The sequence below is a fragment of the Aethalodelphis obliquidens genome, unplaced genomic scaffold, assembly GCF_003676395.1.
Source record: "Aethalodelphis obliquidens isolate GAN/ISIS:26980383/991018 unplaced genomic scaffold, ASM367639v1 scaffold11, whole genome shotgun sequence".
NCBI classification, from domain to species: domain Eukaryota; kingdom Metazoa; phylum Chordata; class Mammalia; order Artiodactyla; family Delphinidae; genus Aethalodelphis; species Aethalodelphis obliquidens.
In genome coordinates this window covers 10,942,001-10,963,135 of record NW_020837955.1, presented here as the reverse complement: position 1 = coordinate 10,963,135, position 21,135 = coordinate 10,942,001, and the positions used below count along the sequence as shown (strand labels likewise).

At 37.1% G+C, this 21,135-nt stretch overlaps 1 protein-coding gene across 2 annotated transcripts in view; it reads right to left on the bottom strand.

Annotated features, from left to right (window-relative positions):
- HECTD2 (HECT domain E3 ubiquitin protein ligase 2) overlaps positions 1 to 21,135 on the bottom strand; it is a 79,806-nt gene that overhangs the window by 40,085 nt on the left and 18,586 nt on the right. The window lies entirely within an intron of this gene.

Genomic DNA, 21,135 nt, shown 5'->3' with positions numbered 1-21,135 from the left:
CTCAACATGAACAGAAAAAAACGGATTATTTTGTATTGCATTCCCTTGGGATCATATAACAGAAAAACCCAGCACACTGAAGGGCACTTACTGGAGGGTCTGTTGCCACCTACCCAACTTCACCCATAGCAGATAAATTAGGCTGTATCTGACATTAAAAGTTATCTGTAGATACAATACCGAGTTTTTCTTTCATCGCCTCCCTTCCCATAAATTTTCTTTCAGGGATTATTTCAGTGAGACTAGATGTTTTTAGTGTTTATTAGCTTTTGAATACACCTGCCCCTTTAATGATGTGGAGTTTGGGCACCGATCCCCCATGTAACTTTACAGTTGGCCCTCCACATCTGTGGTTCAGCATCTGCGGATTCAACCAAACACAGATTCTGTAGTACTATACTATGTATTTATCGAAATTTATTGAAAAAGTCAGCACATTAAGTGGACCCACCCAATTCAAAACCATGTTGTTCAAGGGTCAATTGTGTCTGTGCATCATTTATTTACACCCTCTGCAATTCTTTATTGGAGATTTAGCATTTTATCATCAATTTGCATGAACATTTTATGTATTTTTCTTTTTTTCCAAATATCCGCCAGTTCATCGTTTGCCTTTTTGTTGCATTTTATAACCTTTTAATTGTAAAATAAAACAAACACAGAAAAATCTCACAAAACAAATGTATGGCTTAATGAATTACTATAAGGCAAACACCTCTGAAACCACTAACCAGTCAAGGAATAGTGCTACCAACCCTTTCTTGTTCTGCCTATTCTAATTTTAATTTCTCTCAATTTCTTTTTATCTCTTTCCTCATTTCTTTTTAAAATTTTAAATACTTCCTTCTTCTCATCTTCTAGTTCTCTTAAGGCATTATCTGTTACATTTGTTTGCTTTTGTGTTCCTTCTAGTTTATTTCTAAAATTTAAAAAAATCTAATTATTTCCTTTATTGTCACCTCACTTTTCATTTTTTGCAATTCTGATTTATGGCATTCTTTCAAGTGTCATATCATTTTCTTAACGAGCTTTAGCTCATTTTGAAATAGTATTTTATCTACTTTTGTGGGCATGTGTTTCTGATGTGCTCCCATTGTTCAAGAGGCTGTTATTCTGTTTCTTATTCTTTTTTATTATAATACAATTTTGTAATTAAAAATTATAGAATTTGACCTTGTTTCTTTCCTCTAGCCAATTTTATTTGAAATTCATCTTCCCAAACTTTCAGAAGGAGGTGTAGCACCCCCTTTTTTTGTTTTTTTTGTAGAACTCAAATACATGGTAGCTTCTTTCTGGGATTTCCAGGCCCTGTTTCCCTCTTCCACTTCTGTTCAGGTGATCTCTGTCTTTAATCTTTATTGTCCCAGTGATGCTCAAATTTGATTCTAATCTCAGAATGCGCCCCTCCGCCCCCCTTCCTGGAAGGGATCCCTAGTTTGGAGAATTCACAGGGGTTACCTGCTCCCTTCAGATCTCAGCATGGGCCCTCTGCATTCACCTGTTCTTGGCAAAACCCCTCCCAGTTTCAGCTTTTGTTCTCAAACTGGGCTCCTGAGCTTTCCAATGAATACCTGTTGCTTATTCATTTCTTTTCTTTTTTTTTAACATCTTTATTGGAGTATAATTGCTTTACAATGGTGTGTTAGTTTCTAGTTTATAACAAAGTGAATCACTTATACAAATACATTATGTTCCCATATCTCTTGCCTCTTGCATCTCCCTCCCTCCCACCCTCCCTATCCCACCCCTCTAGGTGGTCACAAAGCACTGAGCTGATCTCCCTCTGCTATGCGGCTGCTTCCCACTAGCTATCTATTTTACGTTTGGTAGTGTATATATGTCCATGCCACTCTCTCACTTTGTCACAGCTTACCCTTCCCCCTCCCCATATCCTCAAGTCCATTCTCTAGTAGGTCTGTGTCTTTATTCCTGTCTTACCACTAGGTTCTTCATGACCTTTTTTTTTTTTATTTCTTAGATTCCGTATATATGTGTTAGCATACGGTGTTTGCTTTTCTCTTTCTGACTTACTTCACTCTGTATGACAGACTCTAGGTCCATCCTCCTCAGTACAAATAACTCAATTTCATTTCCTTTTATGGCTGAGTAATATTCCATTGTATAAATGTGCCGCATCTTCTTTATCCATTCATCCGATGATGGACACTTAGACTGCTTCCATGTCCTGGCTATTGTAAATAGAGCTGCAATGAACATTTTGGTACATGACCCTTTTTGAATTATGGTTTTCTCAGGGTATATGCCCAGTAGTGGGATTGCTGGGTCGTATGGTAGTTCTATTTGTAGTTTTTTTATGTTTTTGGGGGGTACACGGGCCTCTCACTGTTGTGGCCTCTCCCCTTGTGGAGCACAGGCTCCGGACACGCAGGCTCAGTGGCCATGGCTCACAGGCCCAGCCACTCCGTGGCATGTGGGATCTTCCCGGACCGGGGCACAAACCCATGTCCCCAGCAGCGGCAGGTGGACTCTCAACCACTGCACCACCAGGGAAGCCCTATTTGTAGTTTTTTAAGTGATCTCCATACTGTTCTCCATAGTGGCTGTATCAATTTACATTCCCACCAGCAGTGCAAGAGGGTTCCCTTTTCTCCACACCCTCTCCAGCATTTATTGTTTCTAGATTTTTTGATGATGGCCATTCTGACTGGTGTGAGATGGTATCTCATTGTAGTTTTGATTTTCATTTCTCTAATGATTAATGATGTTGAGCATTCTTTCATGTGTTTCTTGGCAATCTGTATGTCTTCTTTGGAGAAATGTCTATTTAGGTCTTCTGCCCATTTTTGGATTGGGTTGCTTGTTTTTTTGTTATTGAGCTGCATGAGCTGCTTGTAAATTTTGGAGATTAATCCTTTGTCAGTTGCTTCATTTGCAAATATTTTCTCCTATTCTGAGGGTTGTCTTTTGGTCTTATTTATGGTTTCCTTTGCTGTGCAAAAGCTTTTAAGTTTCATTAGGTCCCATTTGTTTATTTTTGTTTTATTTCCATTTCTCTAGGAGGTGGGTCAAAAAGGATCTTGCTGTGATTTATGTCATAGAGTGTTCTGCCTATGTTTTCCTCTAAGAGTTTGATAGTTTCTGGCTTACATTTAGGTCTTTAATCCATTTTGAGCTTATTTTTGTGTATGGTGTTAGGGAGTGTTTTAATCTCATACTTTTAAATGTACCTGTCCGGTTTTCCCAGCACCACTTACTGAAGAGGCTGTCGCAGATGACATGATACTCTACATAGAGAATCCTAAAGATGCTACCAGAAAACTACTAGAGCTAATCAATGAATTTGGTAAAGTAGCAGGATACAAAATTAATGCACAGAAATCTCTGGCATTCCTATACACTAATGATGAAAAATCTGACAGTGAAATTAAGAAAACACTCCCATTTACCACTGCAACAAAAAGAATAAAATATCTAGGAATAAACCTACCTAAGGAGACAAAAGACCTGTATGCAGAAAACTATAAGACACTGATGAAAGAAATTAAAGATGATACAAATAGATGGAGAGATATACCACGTTCTTGGATTGGAAGAATCAACATTGTGAAAATGACTCTACTACCCAAAGCAATCTACAGATTCAATGCAATCCCTATCAAACTACCACTGGCATTTTTCACAGAACTAGAACAAAAAATTTCACAATTTGTATGGAAACACAAAAGACCCCAAAGAGCCAAAGCAATCTTGAGAATGATAAATGGAGCTGGAGGAATCAGGTTCCCTGACTTCTGACTATACTACAATGCTACAGTAATCAAGACAGTATGGTACTGGCACAAAAATAGATCAATGGAGCAGGATAGAAAGCCCAGAGATAAACCCACACACATATGGTCACCTTATCTTTGATAAAGGAGGCAAGAATATACAGTGGAGAAAAGACAGCCTCTTCAATAAGTGGTGCTGGGAAAACTGGACAGGTACATGTTGCTTATTCTTAAGCTCTCTTGTTCTCGGGTCCATCAAACAGCCCAGATGCTTTCTTCTGCTTACACCATAGAGATCTTCTGATTTGGGTGATCTGTCCTGCTGTCTTTTGGGGCTTATAGGAACATCTTATGAGCTAATTTTATAGTAAATGATGTCCATGATGTTTAATTCTGCTATATAAGTGGTGTGCATGTTTCATTGGGGATTCAGGGAGATTAAAAAACAATGCTGCTTCTCCTGCTACCTTCACAAAATCTTTTTGCCTTTTAATTTTATTTCTGAAAACAGAAAAGTATTTAAATAATACTTGTATTAGTTTAATTTTATCAACCTATTCCTTTAGTATTTTTTATGATTAGTAAGCCAAGCCTTCCCTCTCTAGAGATCAGATAACCTTTTATCTATTTTAATTTGTTTTCTTCATTATAGTACTTGTGAAGGATACACTCACCACATTGCCTGGCAAAGAGTAAATGCTCAATAAATGTTCTCTATCATTTCTAGAATTTATTTTATTATATAAGAGGTAATACAACATAAAATATAAGTATTTTTTCCTAAATGGCCCATTTCAGAATATCATTTATGAAAGTATGTCATTACACAATGTTTTTTGATACTCTTACCATATATTAAGTTCTTTTATATACGGGGGTCTATTATTGGGCTATGCATATGATTCCACTGACCTGTTTATTATTGTACCAAACAATTTCAATTACTATAGTTTAATAATATCTATCAATACCTGGTAAGGCAGTAGGCTTGGTGAGAGATGGTTGGTGGCTGGGGCCAGAGTGGTGGTAGTAGAACTGATGAGAAATGGTTGAATTTGTGACATATTCTGCATATAGAATTAATAGGATATGCTGTTGGAAGGTATATTGGCAGAAAGGTAGAAATGCCAGAATCTGTTAAAAGAAAGATGAGCCAAAGATGACTGATAATTTAGCCTCACCAACTGGGTGAACGGTGAGACCATTTACTGAAATGGAGAACACTAGAGAAAGTTTTTTGGCATGGGGGAGTGGGGCTGGGGGAGGAGTCAAAAGTTTTCTTTCGGCCCCATTAAAGGTAAGATGCTCATGAGACATCTAAATGCAGATGTTGAGTAGATATGAATCTTGAGTTCAGGGAAGTGTGAAGGTTTATAGCTCAGTTAAAATGCTCGATTAATGAGATTCCTAAGGAGAGTGTAAATAGAGAAGAAGCCTGAGAACTGAGTTCTGGGGACTGAGCCCTGGAGCAATCCAACACTGGAAGCTAATTAATTCTCCCTCTTTTATTTCAGAGTGAAAATATTAAAGGCTTGACTTTTATTTTGAATATAGCTCTAGTCTTATCTCATAATTCATCATGCAGTATTCTCATAGTTGCTATTTTCTAAACCTATAAGTTCAGTTTTAATTTTTTTAATGTAGAAATTAAAGAATCTATTTAAAAATTTTTTTCAGCCAGTATGCTTAAATTTCTATTATTAATTCTAGTTTTGTGCCATTGCGGTCAAGGAATATAAACTTAACAATTCCTCATATGAATAATTTATTGAAAACAACTCTGTCCATATATTATGAAATTTTGTTTTTTAAAAGATTTATATTCTATTTGAAGGGGACAAAGTGAGTTAACTACAGCAAACATCATAATTAATGGAGAAATATTACAAACATTCTCTTTTAAATAAGGACTGGAATAACATGGGAATAAAGGTACTATCAGCACATTTATTCAACACCGTGCTGGAGGTCCTAGCATATATAAAGACAGAAAAGAGATTTTAAAGACTCAAGATTAGAAAGGAAGATAAAACACTGTCGTTTTCAAATGATTTGATTATAAACACAGACAAATCCAAAAGAATCTACAATTAGAAATAATAGAGGAGTTTAGCAAGGTGGATGGATTAAAAAAAAATCAATATATAACAGTCAACTGCATTTGTAAACACCAGCAACAAACAACTAGAAAATACAATTTTTTAAAATTTGTAGAACTATTAAAAATTAAGTACTAATAAATAAATTATAAATCCCTGTAGAGAAAATACTAAAACTTTGTTGAGAGATTGAAAAAACATCTAAACAAATAGAAAGCAATACCATGTTTATGGCTGGAAATGCTGACGATCATAAAGAAGACAATTTTTCTGAACTGTTCTTCAGATTCAATGCAATTCAATAAAAATCCCAGCAATATTTTGGAACTTGCTGATTCTAAAAGTCATAGAACTGATTCTAAATGTCATATGGAAGACGAAGTGCACAAGAATAGCTAAAGCATTTCTAAAGAAACACGAGTAAGAAGTGGGGACCTTGCTCTACCAGATATCAAAAATTTTGAGCTTAGAGTAACTAAAGCAGTGTTTTACTGACACAGGATTAGATAAGTTGACCAGTGGACTAGAGAACCCAGAATCATATCCATCCACACATGAAAGTTCAATATATGAAATATATGGCAGATCACTGGAAGAAAGAAAGGATTTGAAAATATGGTTAACCACATGGGGAAAAAATGAAGTTGGATTCCTATCTCATACCTTAAAAACTAGGAATAGGAAAATCCTTCTGATTTCGGGACAGAGAAATGTTTCTTTAAGAGAAACTAAAAAGTGCAACTATAAAAAAACAGACATTTTTGACTATGTTAAAATTAAAAACTTCTGATCATCAAAGATACCTTGAATTAAAAATATAAGTTACAAGTTGGAGGGAAAATCTGAAACACATACAACAAAGGATGAGCACCAAGAATAGAGAGATATTTCCTAAAAATCATTGAGAAAAAGAGAAATAATCCAATAGAATAATGTGCAGAAGAATCAAACAGGCATTCTAGAGAAAGAAACACATATACCATACACACATCAAAAGACATTCAGTCTCATTAGTGATTAAGAAAATGCAAATAAAGAACATGAGACACAATCATATCCACTCAACTGGCAAGAATTAAAAAGTATGATAATGTTAGAGAGGATGTAGATTAATTTGATATTTCACGTATTGTTGGTAGGTGTATTAACTTCCACAAACACTTCAAAAAACTGAAAAGCAGGGCTTCCCTGGTGGCGCAGTGGTTGAGAGTCCGCCTGCCGATGCAGGGGACGCGGGTTCGTGCCCCGGTCCGGGAAGATCCCACATGCTGCGGAGCGGCTGGGCCCGTGAGCCATGGCCGCTGAGCCTGTGCGTCCGGAGCCTGTGCTCCGCAACGGGAGAGGCCACAACAGTGAGAGGCCCGCGTACCGCAAAAAAAAAAGGTAATAATTTATAGCAATTCACTCCTAAACACATGTCCAAGAGAAATTTTGCATAAGTACATCAGAAGACATATACAAGAATATTCACAAAAGTATTGTTTCAGGAAAAAAAATCTGAAAATAATCCAGTTATCCATTACTCAGAGAATTGAATACATTGTGGTATATTTAGACAACACAGTATTTACACAGCATGCAGTGGAAATAAACTATGACACTGTAATATGTTATATTATACTATATTATACTATTTCATATCCCTATTATTAAAATAAAGCAACCAATAGAGCTCTGCATGGACCAAGGTCAGTGTCATGAACCAGAATTGTGATTAATCAAATTCTGTACATCGGAGGATCAAAAAACTGTTTTTCCCTAAACTTCTAGAGTTGCCATACTTAATTTTATAATTAAACTTTTTAAATTTTGAGATAACTGTAGAATTCCATGTAGTTGTAAGAAATAATACAGAGACATCCCATGTACCCCTGACACAGACAGTCAGATATAGAACATTTCATCACCGTGTTGCCCTCATGGTACCCTTTATAGCCACACCTACTTCCCCCTGTCTCCACCTTGCTTAATCCCTGGCAACCACTAATCTGTTCTTTCATGACTATAATGTTGTCATTTCAAAAGTGCTATATAAACAGAATCACATATATGTAACCTTTTGGGATTGGCTTTCTTTTACTCAGCATAATTCTCCAGAGATTCATCCAGGTTGTTGCATGTATGAACAGTTTATTCCTTTTCATTGCTGAGCAGTAATCCATGGCATGGGTGCACTACAGTTTATTTAACCATTCACCCATTGAAGGACATCTGTTTGGAGTTACTATGAGTAAAGCTGCTATAAACATTCGTGTATAGGTTCTTGGGTGAACTTTCATTTCTCTGAGATAAATGCCCAGGAGGGCAATTGCTGGGTTAAATGGTCATTGCATGTTTAGTTTTTTAAGAAGAGCTGGAGGAATCATGTTCCCTGACTTCAGACTATACTACAAAGTTACAGTAATAACAGTATGGTACTGGCACAAAAACAGACACGCAGATCAATGGAACAGGATAGAAAGCCCAGAAATAAACCTACACACTTATGGTCAATTAATCTACAACAAAGGAGGTAAGAATATACAATGGAGAAAAGACAGTCTCTTCACTAAGTGGTGCTGGGAAAACTGGGAAAGCTAAATGTAGAAGAATGAAATTGGAACATTCTCTAACACCATATACAAAAATAAACTCAAAATGGATTAAAGACCTAAGTATAAGACTGGATACTGTAAAACCCCTAGAGGAGAACATAGGCAGAACACTCTGACATAAATCACAGCAATATTTCTTTGGGTCTGTCTCCTAGAGTAATGGAAATAAAAACAAAAATAAACAAATGGGACCTAAAAGCTTAAACACTTTTGCACAGCAAAGGAAACCATAATATGAAAAGACAACCTATGAAATGGGAGAAAATATTTGCAAGCAATGCGACTGACAAGGGATTAATTTCCAAAATATACAAACAGCTCACACAGTTTAATATCAAAAAAAACAAACAACCCAATGAAAAAATGGGCAGAAGACCTAAATAGACATTTCTCCAAAGAAGCCATACAGATGGGGGCAACAGGCACATGAAAAGATGCTCAGTATCACTAATTACTAGAGAAATGTAAATCAAAACCACAATGAGGTATCACCTCACACCACTCAGAATGGCCATCACCAAAAAGTCAGATTTTACAAGTTTTTCCTTTTATGAATTGTGCTTTTGGTGTCAAGACTAAGAACTCTTTTCTAGCCCTAGATCCTGAAGATTGTCTCCTATTGTTTTGGTTTTTCCCCTAAGTGTTTTATAGTTTTATATTTAAGTCAGTTATCCATTTTCAGTTAATATTTTTATAAGGTGTGAGATCTGGGTCGATATTTATACATGTTCAATTACGCCAGTACCAACTGTTGAAAAGGCTATCTTTCTTCTATTGAATTGCTTTTGCTCCTTTGTCAAATTGTAACTGGGCATATTTACATGGGTCTATTTCTGGGCTCTCTATTCTATTCCACTGATCCCTGTATTTATCCCTCCACTAATACCTCACAGTCTTGATTACTTGTAGCTATATGGTAAATCTTGAAATCAGGTAGACTGATTTCTCCCACTTTATTCTTTTTCAAAATTGTTTTTCTAGTTCCTCTGCGCTTCCACATAAATTTGAGAATAATTTTGTCTATAGCTGCTAAAAAAAAAAAAAAGAAAAGGTTTATGGGATTTTGATACAAATTATATTAAATTTGTATATCAATTTGGGGAGAATTGGCATCTTTACTACATCGAGTCTTCCCATCCCTGAACACAGTATGTCTCTCCACTTATTTAAGTCTTTTAAAATTTCTTTCATTAGCAATGTGTAATTCTTAGCATATAAGTCTTGTAATGCTTGCTAGATTTATACTTAAGTATTTTATTTTTTAATGTGATTATAAATGATATATATTTTAAATTTCAGTGTACATGTATTTATTGCTAACATAAACACAATTGGTTTTTGTATGTTATATCCTTCAACTTACTAAACTCGTCTATTAGTCCTAGGAGTTTTGTTGTTGATTTCTGGGGATTTTTTTATGTAGATAATTATGTCATCTGCAAATAGGGACAGTTTTATTTCTTACTTTCTGATCTGGATGGCTCTTCTTTTTCTTGCCTTATTTTGCTGACTAGAACTTCCAATGCTATGTTGAATAAGGGTGGTGAGAACAGACTTTTTTTTGCATTGTTCCCAATCTTAAAAGGAGAAAGCATTTAGTCTTTCACCATTAAGTAAAATGTTAGCTGTACATTTTTTATAGATGCTCTTTACCAAGTTAAGGAAGATCTCCTCTATTCCTATTTTTTGAGACTTTCTTTTTGTTTTATGTTTTGTTTATTTTTTTTTTTACCATGAATGGGTGTTGAATTTTGTCAAATGCTTTTGATATAATCACATGATTTGTATTATTAGACTGTTAATATAGTAAATTACATTGATTGATTTTCAAATATGGAAACAGTTTGCATTTCTGGAATAAACTCCACTTGATTATGGTGTATAATTGTTTTTATATATTGCTGAATTCTATTTGCTAATATTTTGTTAAAGATTGGTCTATAATTTTTTTTTTTTTTTACTATGCTTGTTTGGTTTTGGTGTTGGAGTAACATTAGTTTCATAAAATGAAATGGGAAATGTTCTCTCCTTACCTACTTTGGGAAGAGACTCGGTAAAATTGGTGTTAATTCTTTTCTGAACATTTGGTAGAATTCTCCAGTAAAACTGTCTGGACCTGATTTCTTTTTTAAGAGTTTTAAAATTATGAATTCAATTTCTTTAATATTTAAAGGGCTATTCAAACTATATACTTCATACTGGATGAGTTGTGGTAGTTTGTATTTTTTTGAGGAATTGGTCAATTTCACGTAGGTTGTCAAATTTATGCAGAGTTGTTTGTGGCATCCCCCGCCCACCCTTTTTACTGCCTGTAGGGTCTGTTGTGATATCCCATTTCATTTGTGATATTGATGAGCTATGTCTTCTTTTTGTCAATTTTATGACAGAAGTTTGTCAATTTTATTCATTTGTTAAAAAAAAGCCCAGCTCTTTGCTTCACTGATTTTTCTCTTTTCTCTTTGTTACTGATCTTTCCTTCTTATCTTTATATTTCCTCCCTTCTGTTTGCTTCGGGTTTCTTTTGATCTTCTTTTTCTAGGTTCTTAAAGTGGGAGCTTAGATGTTGGTTTTGAAACTTTCCCTTTTACCTAATGCATGCATTGATTGCTATACATTTCCCCTTTCCAAACTGCTTTAGAAGTATTTTGATATGCTGTATTTTAATCTTCATTCAGTTCCATTCATTTTTTAAAATTTCCCTAGAGACTTCCTCTTTAACCCATGGGTTATTTAGAAGTATGTTGTTTGGTTTCCAGGTGTTTGGAGATTTTCCTTTTATTTTCTGTTATTTATTTCTAATTTGATGCAACTGTGGTCAGAGAACATATTCTGCATTATTTCAGTTTTTAAAAATTACTGAGATTTGTTTTATGGTCCAGGATGTGGTCAGTGTTGGTACACATTCTGTGGGCACTTGAAAGGCATGTGTATTCTACTGTTGTTGGGTGGAACACAAATGTCTATTAGATCTTGTTGGTTGATGATGCTGTTGAGTTCTTCTATATTCTATATCTTTGCTGATTTTTCTGTCTAGGTCTATCAAACCCACAGTTACAGTTAGAGACTTCAACACCCAACTGTGGATTTTTCTGTTTCTCCTTTCAGTTCTACCAGTTTTTGCTCTACATATTTTATAACTCTATTGTTTGGTATGTACACATTTATGATTGCTATATCTTCTTGATGATCATCCTTTTTATCACTACATAATATCCCTCTCTGCCTCCAGCAATTTTCTTTGTTCTAAGTCTACTTTATCTGATATTAATATAGCCATTACTGTATACCTTTTTCCATCCTTTCACTTTCAACCTGCCTATATTGCTACATTTGAATTGAGTTTCTTGTAGACAGCATATAGTTGGGGCATGTTTTTAACCTACTCTGCCAACCTCTTTTAATTGATGTATTTAGACCATTTACATTTAATATAATTATTGATATGTTAGGGCTTAAGTTCTACCATTTAATATTTTTGTTTTCTATTTAGTTGTTCTTATTTTTCCTGCCTCCCTGTGAGTTACTTGAACAGTTTTTAGAATTCCATTTTGATTTATCTGTAGCGTTACTGAAAGGTTGCTCTAGATGTTACATTACATACACTTAACTTATTTTAGTCTACGGTGTCATCGTTTTACCAGCTGGAGTAAAGTGTAGAAATTGTACCTGCTTTTACATCTCTTTACACTTCTCTGTTTATAATTATCTTAAGTATTTACTTACATACATTTAGAACCATACCAGTGTTATAATGTTTGTTTCCAGTGTCAACCATAATTTAGAAAACACAAAAGGAAAAGGAAAGTCTATTGTATTACCTAGTTTTTGCTTATCATGTTATTTCTTTTTCTTGATGTTCAAGGTTCCTTCTTTTGTTTCTTTTCTGTTTAGGGGACCTCTTAATGCACTCTTTTAGACCATCTACTGGCAACAAATTCTATTTGTTTTCTTCCGTCTGAGAATGTCTTGATATCCTCTCCATTTCTGAAAAACATTTTCACCAGGTGTAGGATTCTGTGCTGGGAGTTCTCCCAGCCACTTCATTCTGGCCTCCATGGTTACTGATAAGAAATCTGCTGTTATTTGAAAGGTTTTCCCCTATCAGTAAAGGTATCCTGTTTCTCTGGCTGCTTTTAAACATTTTGTTGCTGTTGTCTTTAGTTTTCAGAGGTCTAATTATGATATGACTTGATGAGGATTTCTTTGGGTTTACCCTGTATGGGATTTGCTCAGCTTCTTGAACTTACAGGTTCATGTCTCTTGCCAAGTATGGGAAGCTTTCAATTACTTTTTGAGTACTTTTGCAGCCTACCCTCTTCTTCCTCTCCTTCTAAGACTCCAATGACAAGAATGTAATGTCTTTTATATATACTACCAAATGTAAAATAGATAGCTAGTGGGAAGCCGCTGCATAGCACAGGGAGATCAGCTTGGTGCTTTGTGACCACCTAGAGGGGTGGGATACGGAGGGTGGGAGGGAGGAGATATGGGGATATATGTATATGTATAGCTGATTCACTTTGTTATAAAGCAGAAACTAACACACCATTGTAAAGCAATTATACTCCAATAAAGATGTTAAAAAAAAAAAGAACGTAATGTCTTTTGTTATAGTCCCACAGGTCTCTGAGATGATTCTCTTTTTCTTTCCAGTCTATTTTCTCTTTATTGTTCAGACTGGGTAATTTCCATTGTTCTATATTCCAGCTCTTTAATTCCTGTCTCTTCCATTCTGCTGCTGAGTCTATCCACTAAGCATTTTACTTTGGTCACTGTATTTTGTCAAGTATTAATACTTCCAAACCAATAGAATAGATGAATATTCTATAGATTCTAAATTCTACAATAATGAAATGTAATTCCATTCTAATGTAATCAAAATATATTTTCTGGGCTTCCCTGGTGGTGCAGTAGTTGAGAATCTGCCTGCCAATGCAGGGGACACGGGTTTGATCCCTGGTTTGGGAAGATCCCGCATGCCGCGGAGCGGCTAAGCCTGTGCGCCACAACTGGTGGGCCTGCGCTCTAGAGCCTGTGAGCCACAATTACTGAAGCCTGTGCACCTACAGCCGTGTTCTGCAACAAGAGAAGCCACCGCAATGAGAAGCCTGCGCACTGCAAGGAAGAGTAGCCCCTGCTCACCGCAACTAAAGGAAACCTGCGCGCAGCAACGAAGACCCAAGGCAGCCAAAAATAAATAAAATAAATTTATTAAAAAAATATATATATATATATATATTTTCTACTAAGCAAACAGAATCATCAATCATCACAGCAGTAACACAGCTATAAGGTCCTCCTTCCTTCCTTATTCACTCTCCCAATTAAGCAGCTAACTTTGGATCTATCACTGACTTCAAATTTTATTAGTGTTAAGAGTATCTTTTTTTTTAATTTAATTTAATTTTTGGCTGCATTGGGTCTTCGTTGCTGTGTGCAGGCTTTCTCTAGTTGTGGCGAGCCGGGGCTACTCTTTTGTTGCGGTGCACAGGCCTCTCATTATGGTGGCTTCTCTTGTTGCGGAGCACGGGCTCTAGGTGCACGGGCTTCAGTAGTTGTGGCATGCAGGCTCAGCAGTTGTGGCTCGTGGGCTCTACAGCGCAGGCTCAGTAGTTGTGGTGCATGGGCTTAGTTCCTCCGTGGCATGTGGGTTCTTCCCGGACCAGGGATCAAATCCGTGTCCCCTGCATTGGCAGGCAGATTCTTAACCACTGTGCCACCAGGGAAGTCCCAAGAGTATCTTTTAAAATAACCTTTCACGTTAGAAGATAGTACAGAGATGCCAATTTCTTATATTCAACAGCAACGGTTTTCAAACTTTACTGTTTATCAGAATCACCTGAAGACCTTGTTGAACTAAAACAAAGACTACTAGGCCCTCTCAAAGTTTGTGATTCAGTAGGTCTGGGGTGGGGCCCAAGAATCTGCATTTCTAACATGCAAGTCTGAGGATCACACTGAGAAATGTTGTTCAGTGGTTTAAGGAGAGAACAATGATGCCGACAACATAAAACAGATGAATAAATTTCTTTAATTTAGTTCTATAACTGAGTTTTAAACCCTTTATTAAATGTGGAAATAACTAATTTCTAGCAATTTGTACTTTAAGCACAAATTGGACAGAAGTTCAATTTATTAGTGAGTAAAATTTGGTATCTCTGTAAATTATTTGTTATGGGTTATGTTTGGCAATCATTATTAAAGGGAAAGAATGTTGCAGACAAGAACCTCTCTCCAACACCAGTCTTTTATTATTATATTTTGAGGCTCCTCTACAGTTTCTCTTCCTCTTCACCAGGCTTACCCTTTCCTATCTCTTCCTGCACACCTTTCTCAACCTGGCTATAAACACCCACTATTAGAAACAAACAAACTCATTCATATATAAATTAACTTATTCACTCATAGAGCATATATACACATTTTTATACCCACTCATTTTTATTAATACCATACTGAGGTGGAAGAGTGAAATTTTATTTAGTAAGAGAACTGGATTTTGGCAAAGACTGAGAGTGGGGAGATTCTTACATAAGAGAAATCGCAATGCCAAAGCCGAGAGGATTATAGGGTGAGGTTAGAATTAGAGGCCTAGATGGAATTTATTTTTAGTTTGGAAGGTAACTTGGACTGAAGAGTAATGCAGAATGCTAACGTACGATGTTAATGGGACTTGAGTCAGAAAGAAAGGCAGACTCCTTTGCTCACATTAGTGAATGAAAGCCAATCTACAGGATGTGACATTCAGCTATTAAGAAAGGAAGAATAACAGCTCACAGCTGCTCTCGCGTCCCCAATATCAAGGCATTGTTTCCAGAGACAGGCTTTCAGCCTGTTCTCGCAGATGGTTATTAAAATCTAATTCAAAAGAGAAAATCAATAACTGTGGTGATGAAGGATTAATTAAATCTCAAACCGATATTATAAATAGAACAGGCAAATCTTTGTTCTATCATATGCAGCTTTCTTTGCAATATAGAATATCGTAATACACTGAGAAAAGTCAAAATATATTTACCAGTGAACCTGTCATTTAGGTTTCATTCAGCCAATACTTGGGACTACTCTGTGCTAAATTGATAAACGGTAATCATTCTCCCTTTCTTTTAATATAGTGTTGCCAATTTTACTTGGTTGCTTAGAAACATTAAGTAAAACACTTAATGCCATGCAAGAAGAATAAGGGTTATGGTGGGGGCTGGTAGTGTATTTTTAAAAATGTGAAGATCATAATATAACGATATATATGGGTGTGAGATTATTAGCCAAATTTTACTAGCTCACTGTTTTCAAGAAGCTAGTGCAGGTTGACTCTGTTTGGAGATGAGTAATATGTAGCTTTCCACAGCTGCACCACCAGGATGAAGACTGACACTGTAAACTGGTCATATGATTAGGAGACTGAAGACAGTTCCTGGTCGGCCAGCACAGGTAGCAAGAGCAGCATCAAAGGTAACAAGAGTCTCTATGTAGGTTAGGTGTCCAATAGGAGTCACCTGGGTCTCTGTTCCTTAACCCCCTACTGCTGGAGAGGAAACACTGATATAAAGGTTTGCTGCTGGTGACACACTGTTGCAAAATGCTATACCCTAAGTGTCATCTCAAATAATTTGTAATTAAATAAGTAATAAGGAATGGAGAAAGCACCAGCCTTGGAAGTAAGGCCCTAGGTCCTGTTGCTGGCTAGGTTACTAACTTTCATAACCGTGGACAAGTCAGTGAAACTCCTTGGGCCTCAGCTGTGACATTATAAAATGAAACAGATGGCCTAAGTCTGTTGTTCCCAAGGCTCCTAAGAAGAACTTCAAGGGCCACCTCAGGGGAATGGTGCTGTGTCGACGTGTCTACTCAGGGAAGCTCAGCTTTTCTCTGCTTAATATACTGATGGTCTGAGAAAAATTGTTTTTCAAAAAGTATTTTGCTCCGAAAATAAAAGTAACAAAAATAGGTTTGAAAACCACTGGTTCAATAATTTCTAACTTCCATCTCTAAAACTTTTAAGAACAAAATGGACAGGACTTATAAACCGACCAAAAAAGGTAAAAATTCTCTATTATACAATATAGTATAATGACCTATAATAGAAAAATTGAAGGAGCCTGGAAACTTAACATGAATATGTCATTTAAACACCTGATTTTAGTTACAACCTCCTGCCCTACAACAGGGTAAAGGAAAAAGTTCTGAAATAAGCCTCAGAAGACCTGGCTTCTCTTTCTGGATCTGCATCTTACAATTCGCATGATGTGGTACTTTTAAAATATGTCCATAAATTCTTTGATATTCCTCCCATCAAAAGATGGAGTCTAATTCTTTTCCCTTTGAACCTGGGCCAGCTTTAGTGGCTCTCTGCGGATGAAAAATGTGGCAGAATGCTGTATGACTAGATTACAGAATAAAGCTGAACTTTCTATCATGTATAAAAACAAGTAGCAAAACTGAATCCTAAATTTACATGGAAGTAGGTGCTAGTAAACTATGAAATGTCAAACAAAACTCAACAAGGATCAAACAAAATCAGTATGTTGGAAAATTAACCCTTTAAATAAAAAAACTCAGGTGCAGAAGATATTTTACAACTCATAATTCTCCATTTTCTCAGTCTATAGATGAGTAAACGAAGGGTCTCGAGGGCTAGGTTTAACGTCTAAGGTCCCAATGACAGCTACTAGTAGTAGTAAACTCAAAGATGCAGTTCTTATTTAGTATCATAATTGACAACCTGCGAGTGCTGGGCAGGCAATAAGCGAGCTACAATCTGAAGGATCCCTCTAGCAGTTCAGTACTCTGTACTGCTTCTGACTACTTCAGTAGTGGCAAGCCGTGGAAACAGGGAGAGACCAGAGTGGATTATTCATAACAGGTGGTGTTTACATCCTTGTCTATAGGATGACTTTTCTGAACATTTGGCAAAAATAAAATTGAAGGTGGGAGAGAGAAAGGAAGAAAGAAGGGAAAAAAAACCCCACTCTGACTCATAGGACTTTAACCATCAGAGCCAAATAAAGTGACACATTCATTAGTGTTTGGAGATGTACTTTTTACTAAGTTCAATGGTATGTGTGTTTGTAAAACTACAATGAAAGTATACATAAAATGTTCTTTTATGGGTCTAGTTATAAAAATATTCAAAAGTCCTTTTTATACAAGGTTATCTCTAATAGAATAGATGCCCTATACTGGACGTATCTTAGAGAACTTATTGTAGCCTTAAGATAGGTTACAGGGTGAACTGGCCAGAAACCCAGAAAAAGTACCTCCCATATATTTCCTCATTCAGTAAATTATTTACTGAGTAAAGACTCTGTGTACCATGGACACTGGATCCTGGAGATACACAGAAATTGCAAAGGCACTTACTGTTGGACTCAACAATTCCACTTCTAAGAAATCCTACAGATAAACCTGCACAGGAACAAAATGACAAATGTACAGAGCCATTCATTGTGGCATTGTTTACAATAGCAAAAGACAAAAAAACAACTAATTTATTTTAATAGGCTCTTTGTAAGCCCAATACAATGGAATATAACTATAAAAAAAGAGTAAGGAAGCTCTTTATGTACTGACATAGAAAGCTATCCAGGGTACATTAAGAAAAAAAACCAATATGCTGGATAATGTGTAGGTAGTTACTTTATTTTAAGATAAAGTGGAAAATCAGAATGAATATTTATATTTGCTTTCATTTACATAAAGAAACACAGGAAAGAATCCAGAAGACAGCAGGGAAGAGTGTGAAAGTGAGACATCTGAAACATACCTAATTTTATAGTTTTGATTTTTGAAACACAGAAGTGTGCTATCCATTCAAAAAATTAACTTTAATATAAAAAAAATTAGACTAGGCTTTTCCCTCTCCAAAAAGAAGCTTAAGGAGTTTATAGACTAGTAAAGAGACAGACGAATCAACAAATTAATGCAGCAAGGTACTCTAAGTTCTTGACAGATATATCACTCCCATAGGCATGGTTAAGAAAAGCTAAGTCCAAGATTACTGAGGGACCTACAAAAGGACCTTGGAGATTTAGTCCAAAATCAATTCATTCTCCCAGGAATCCTGGAAATGGGGTCATTTGAGGCCTTGGAGATACTTTCTCTAAGATGGAAATCCTACAGCAGTTATTGGGAGTACTTTTCTCTCCCCAGATGGCAAGTCCTGTGCTGGGTTTCTTCTCACAGTTTGTTTCCCTGTCTGCCTCTAAAGCTGCTTTTGGAGAAACTGTGAAAACGCTGTGGTACTTCACCTGCGAATAGATCACAGCATCCCACCACACACAGATCCAGCACCATCTGAGCTGAAGACCACTCTGTTCTCTTGGCTCTTTCAGAGCAGCAAAGAGCATGGGATGCATTTCTCCAGAGCGTGTAAAAACTGCACAGTTCATTATGTCACCTCAGGGCTCTTCTAGAGTAAACTCATAAAACAGACTGAGCTGGGAGAGGAATAGTGCCCCGGAGCACTGTCAGAGTTAATGTCAACTCCTTCTGAATTACCAAGAGCGCACAGATATTTTAAAAGGTTTGGAGAGGAATTATTTCCTTTCTTTTAAAGATGGTCTGTGCTGTTTAAAGATGTTTTAAATAATCTGACAGGAGCATAATCACTGTAGAAAGGAAGGTACAAAAGAGTAAGAGAGGATGTAGTGCTTACCACCCCACACCATTACTTACCATTTACATTGTTTTTCTGAAGATGTATCATCTCCAGCAGCTGTTATAGTAGGTAAAACTCCCACACTTGTCTGATCTTTAAAAGGACAGCCAACTCGAGAGGCATACCTAGTCATGTGATCTACAGGGAGGAAAGGCATCCCTCAGCTGTTAGGTAAACCCACGCTGGGCTTTTGCAGCTTCTCTAATACCATTTGAAGATCAGACGGGGAGACAAGCTGTTAGAGAATACCCAGCACAGGTCCCGCTAGAGGGAGGGAAATTATAATAAATGCCAAGAATGAGGCGTCTTTGAGGAAACAAACTTATTGGCAAGAGAGGCTTTGCAAAAGATCATGGAATTATAAACACACTTACATTTGGAAGACTTTGTCTAACTCCCCACTCAATAAAAGACTTCTTTTGCAGCAGCCTTGACATATGAACTCCATGCCGAATTCAAGCGGCATCCAGACAGAACAGCTAGGAGAAGTCAGCACTAGGAGTTCCAACATGGTAAAGGAAGTCTGCTAACAGGCCTATTCCTATAGAGTGACATATATACAAATACTCCAAGTTTAGGGTCGGGCTGACTGCAGATTCCACAATAATGGAACAGATGAGAGGGAAGCAGACAAGTGGCGGGAGCCCAAGTAGGTGGACCACATTCTGAATCAATACATGCACCCAGGGAGGAGACAGGCAGGTGTGGGCAACATGCTGGTGAGCTGGGCTCAGAGATTAAGATAGTAGCAGTGTAGAAAGAATGGAGTATAGTGTCAGTGGGAATCAAAAGCTAAGGAATTTGAACAAACAGCCCAAACGAAGAAGGTTATGGCTATGCATCCTTTCCTTTTGATTCCCTATCATTCTCCTTAGCAGACAATTCAGTGTTCATAAGGTTTCTAACCTTCTGCTGTAGGCTGAACTGTGTCAGCCAGAAAGATATGTTGAAGTCCTAAACCCCCAGGACCTGTTAATGTGACTTTATTTGGAAATAAGGTCTTTGTAGTTGTAACTGAATTAAGATGAGGTCATACTGGATTGGGATGGGCCCTAATCCAGTGACTGGTGTCCTTACAAGAAGAGAGAAATTTGGGCACAGAAAGACATACAGGAGAGAAGGCCACGTAAAGATAGAGGCAGAGATTGCAGTGAGGCATCTACAAGCCCCAAGGGACACCAAGAATTGCTGGCAACCAGCAGAAGCTAGGAGAGAGGCATGGAACAGATTCTCCCTCAGAAGCTTCAAAAGGAACCAACCCGGCCAATACCTGCAGTTTAGCCTTATAGCCTCCAGAACCAGGAGAGAACAAATTTCTATTGTTTTAAGCCACCAAGTTTGTGGTGCTTTGTTGCAGAAGCCCTAGGAAACGAACACATTCTCCAAGGAGATGACTAAATTCATGGCAAGAAAAACTTCCATTTCCTTCTCCTACTCCTTCTCTCCCTCAAGTCCATAGTCTGAGCAAGAGGTGCCCTTCTTTCCTTGCTGGAGCCAACACCTCAACCCCTGTGCTTGTCTTCATCCTGGATCCTATTCTCTCTGTTCATTTTATTATTTTACATTCCTACTGCAACTTTAACCTCTCCCTGTGCCAGATCTTTTTGCTTGACCACACTACCCTGCAAGATTCCACTGTTCTAGTTTCTGCTTTATAACACACCATTGTAAAGCAATTATACTCCAATAAAGATGTTAAAAAAAATTTTTTTTTGACTTGGCTTTAAAAAAAAAAATTCCACTGTTCTTTCTTTCTTCCTTCCAGTCCAAGCTACTCTAAAGGCTGTCTCCACTGCCCCTAGATTCTTACCAGATTAGTGGTAACACCATTTATCAGCTCACAGCTCTTTAAGTCAGAGGTCTTGGTGGGTGTGGCTGGGTTTTCTACTTGGGAGTCTCTCAAGGTGGAACCTGGGCTGGACTCTGGGGAAGAATCCTCCTCTGAGGTCCTCAGGTTGCTGGCAGAACTCACTGTTTGCAGTTGAGACTGAGGTCCCGTCTCCTCGTTGACTGTCAGCCAGGGCTGCTCTCAGCTTCCAGGGACCCTCACAGGT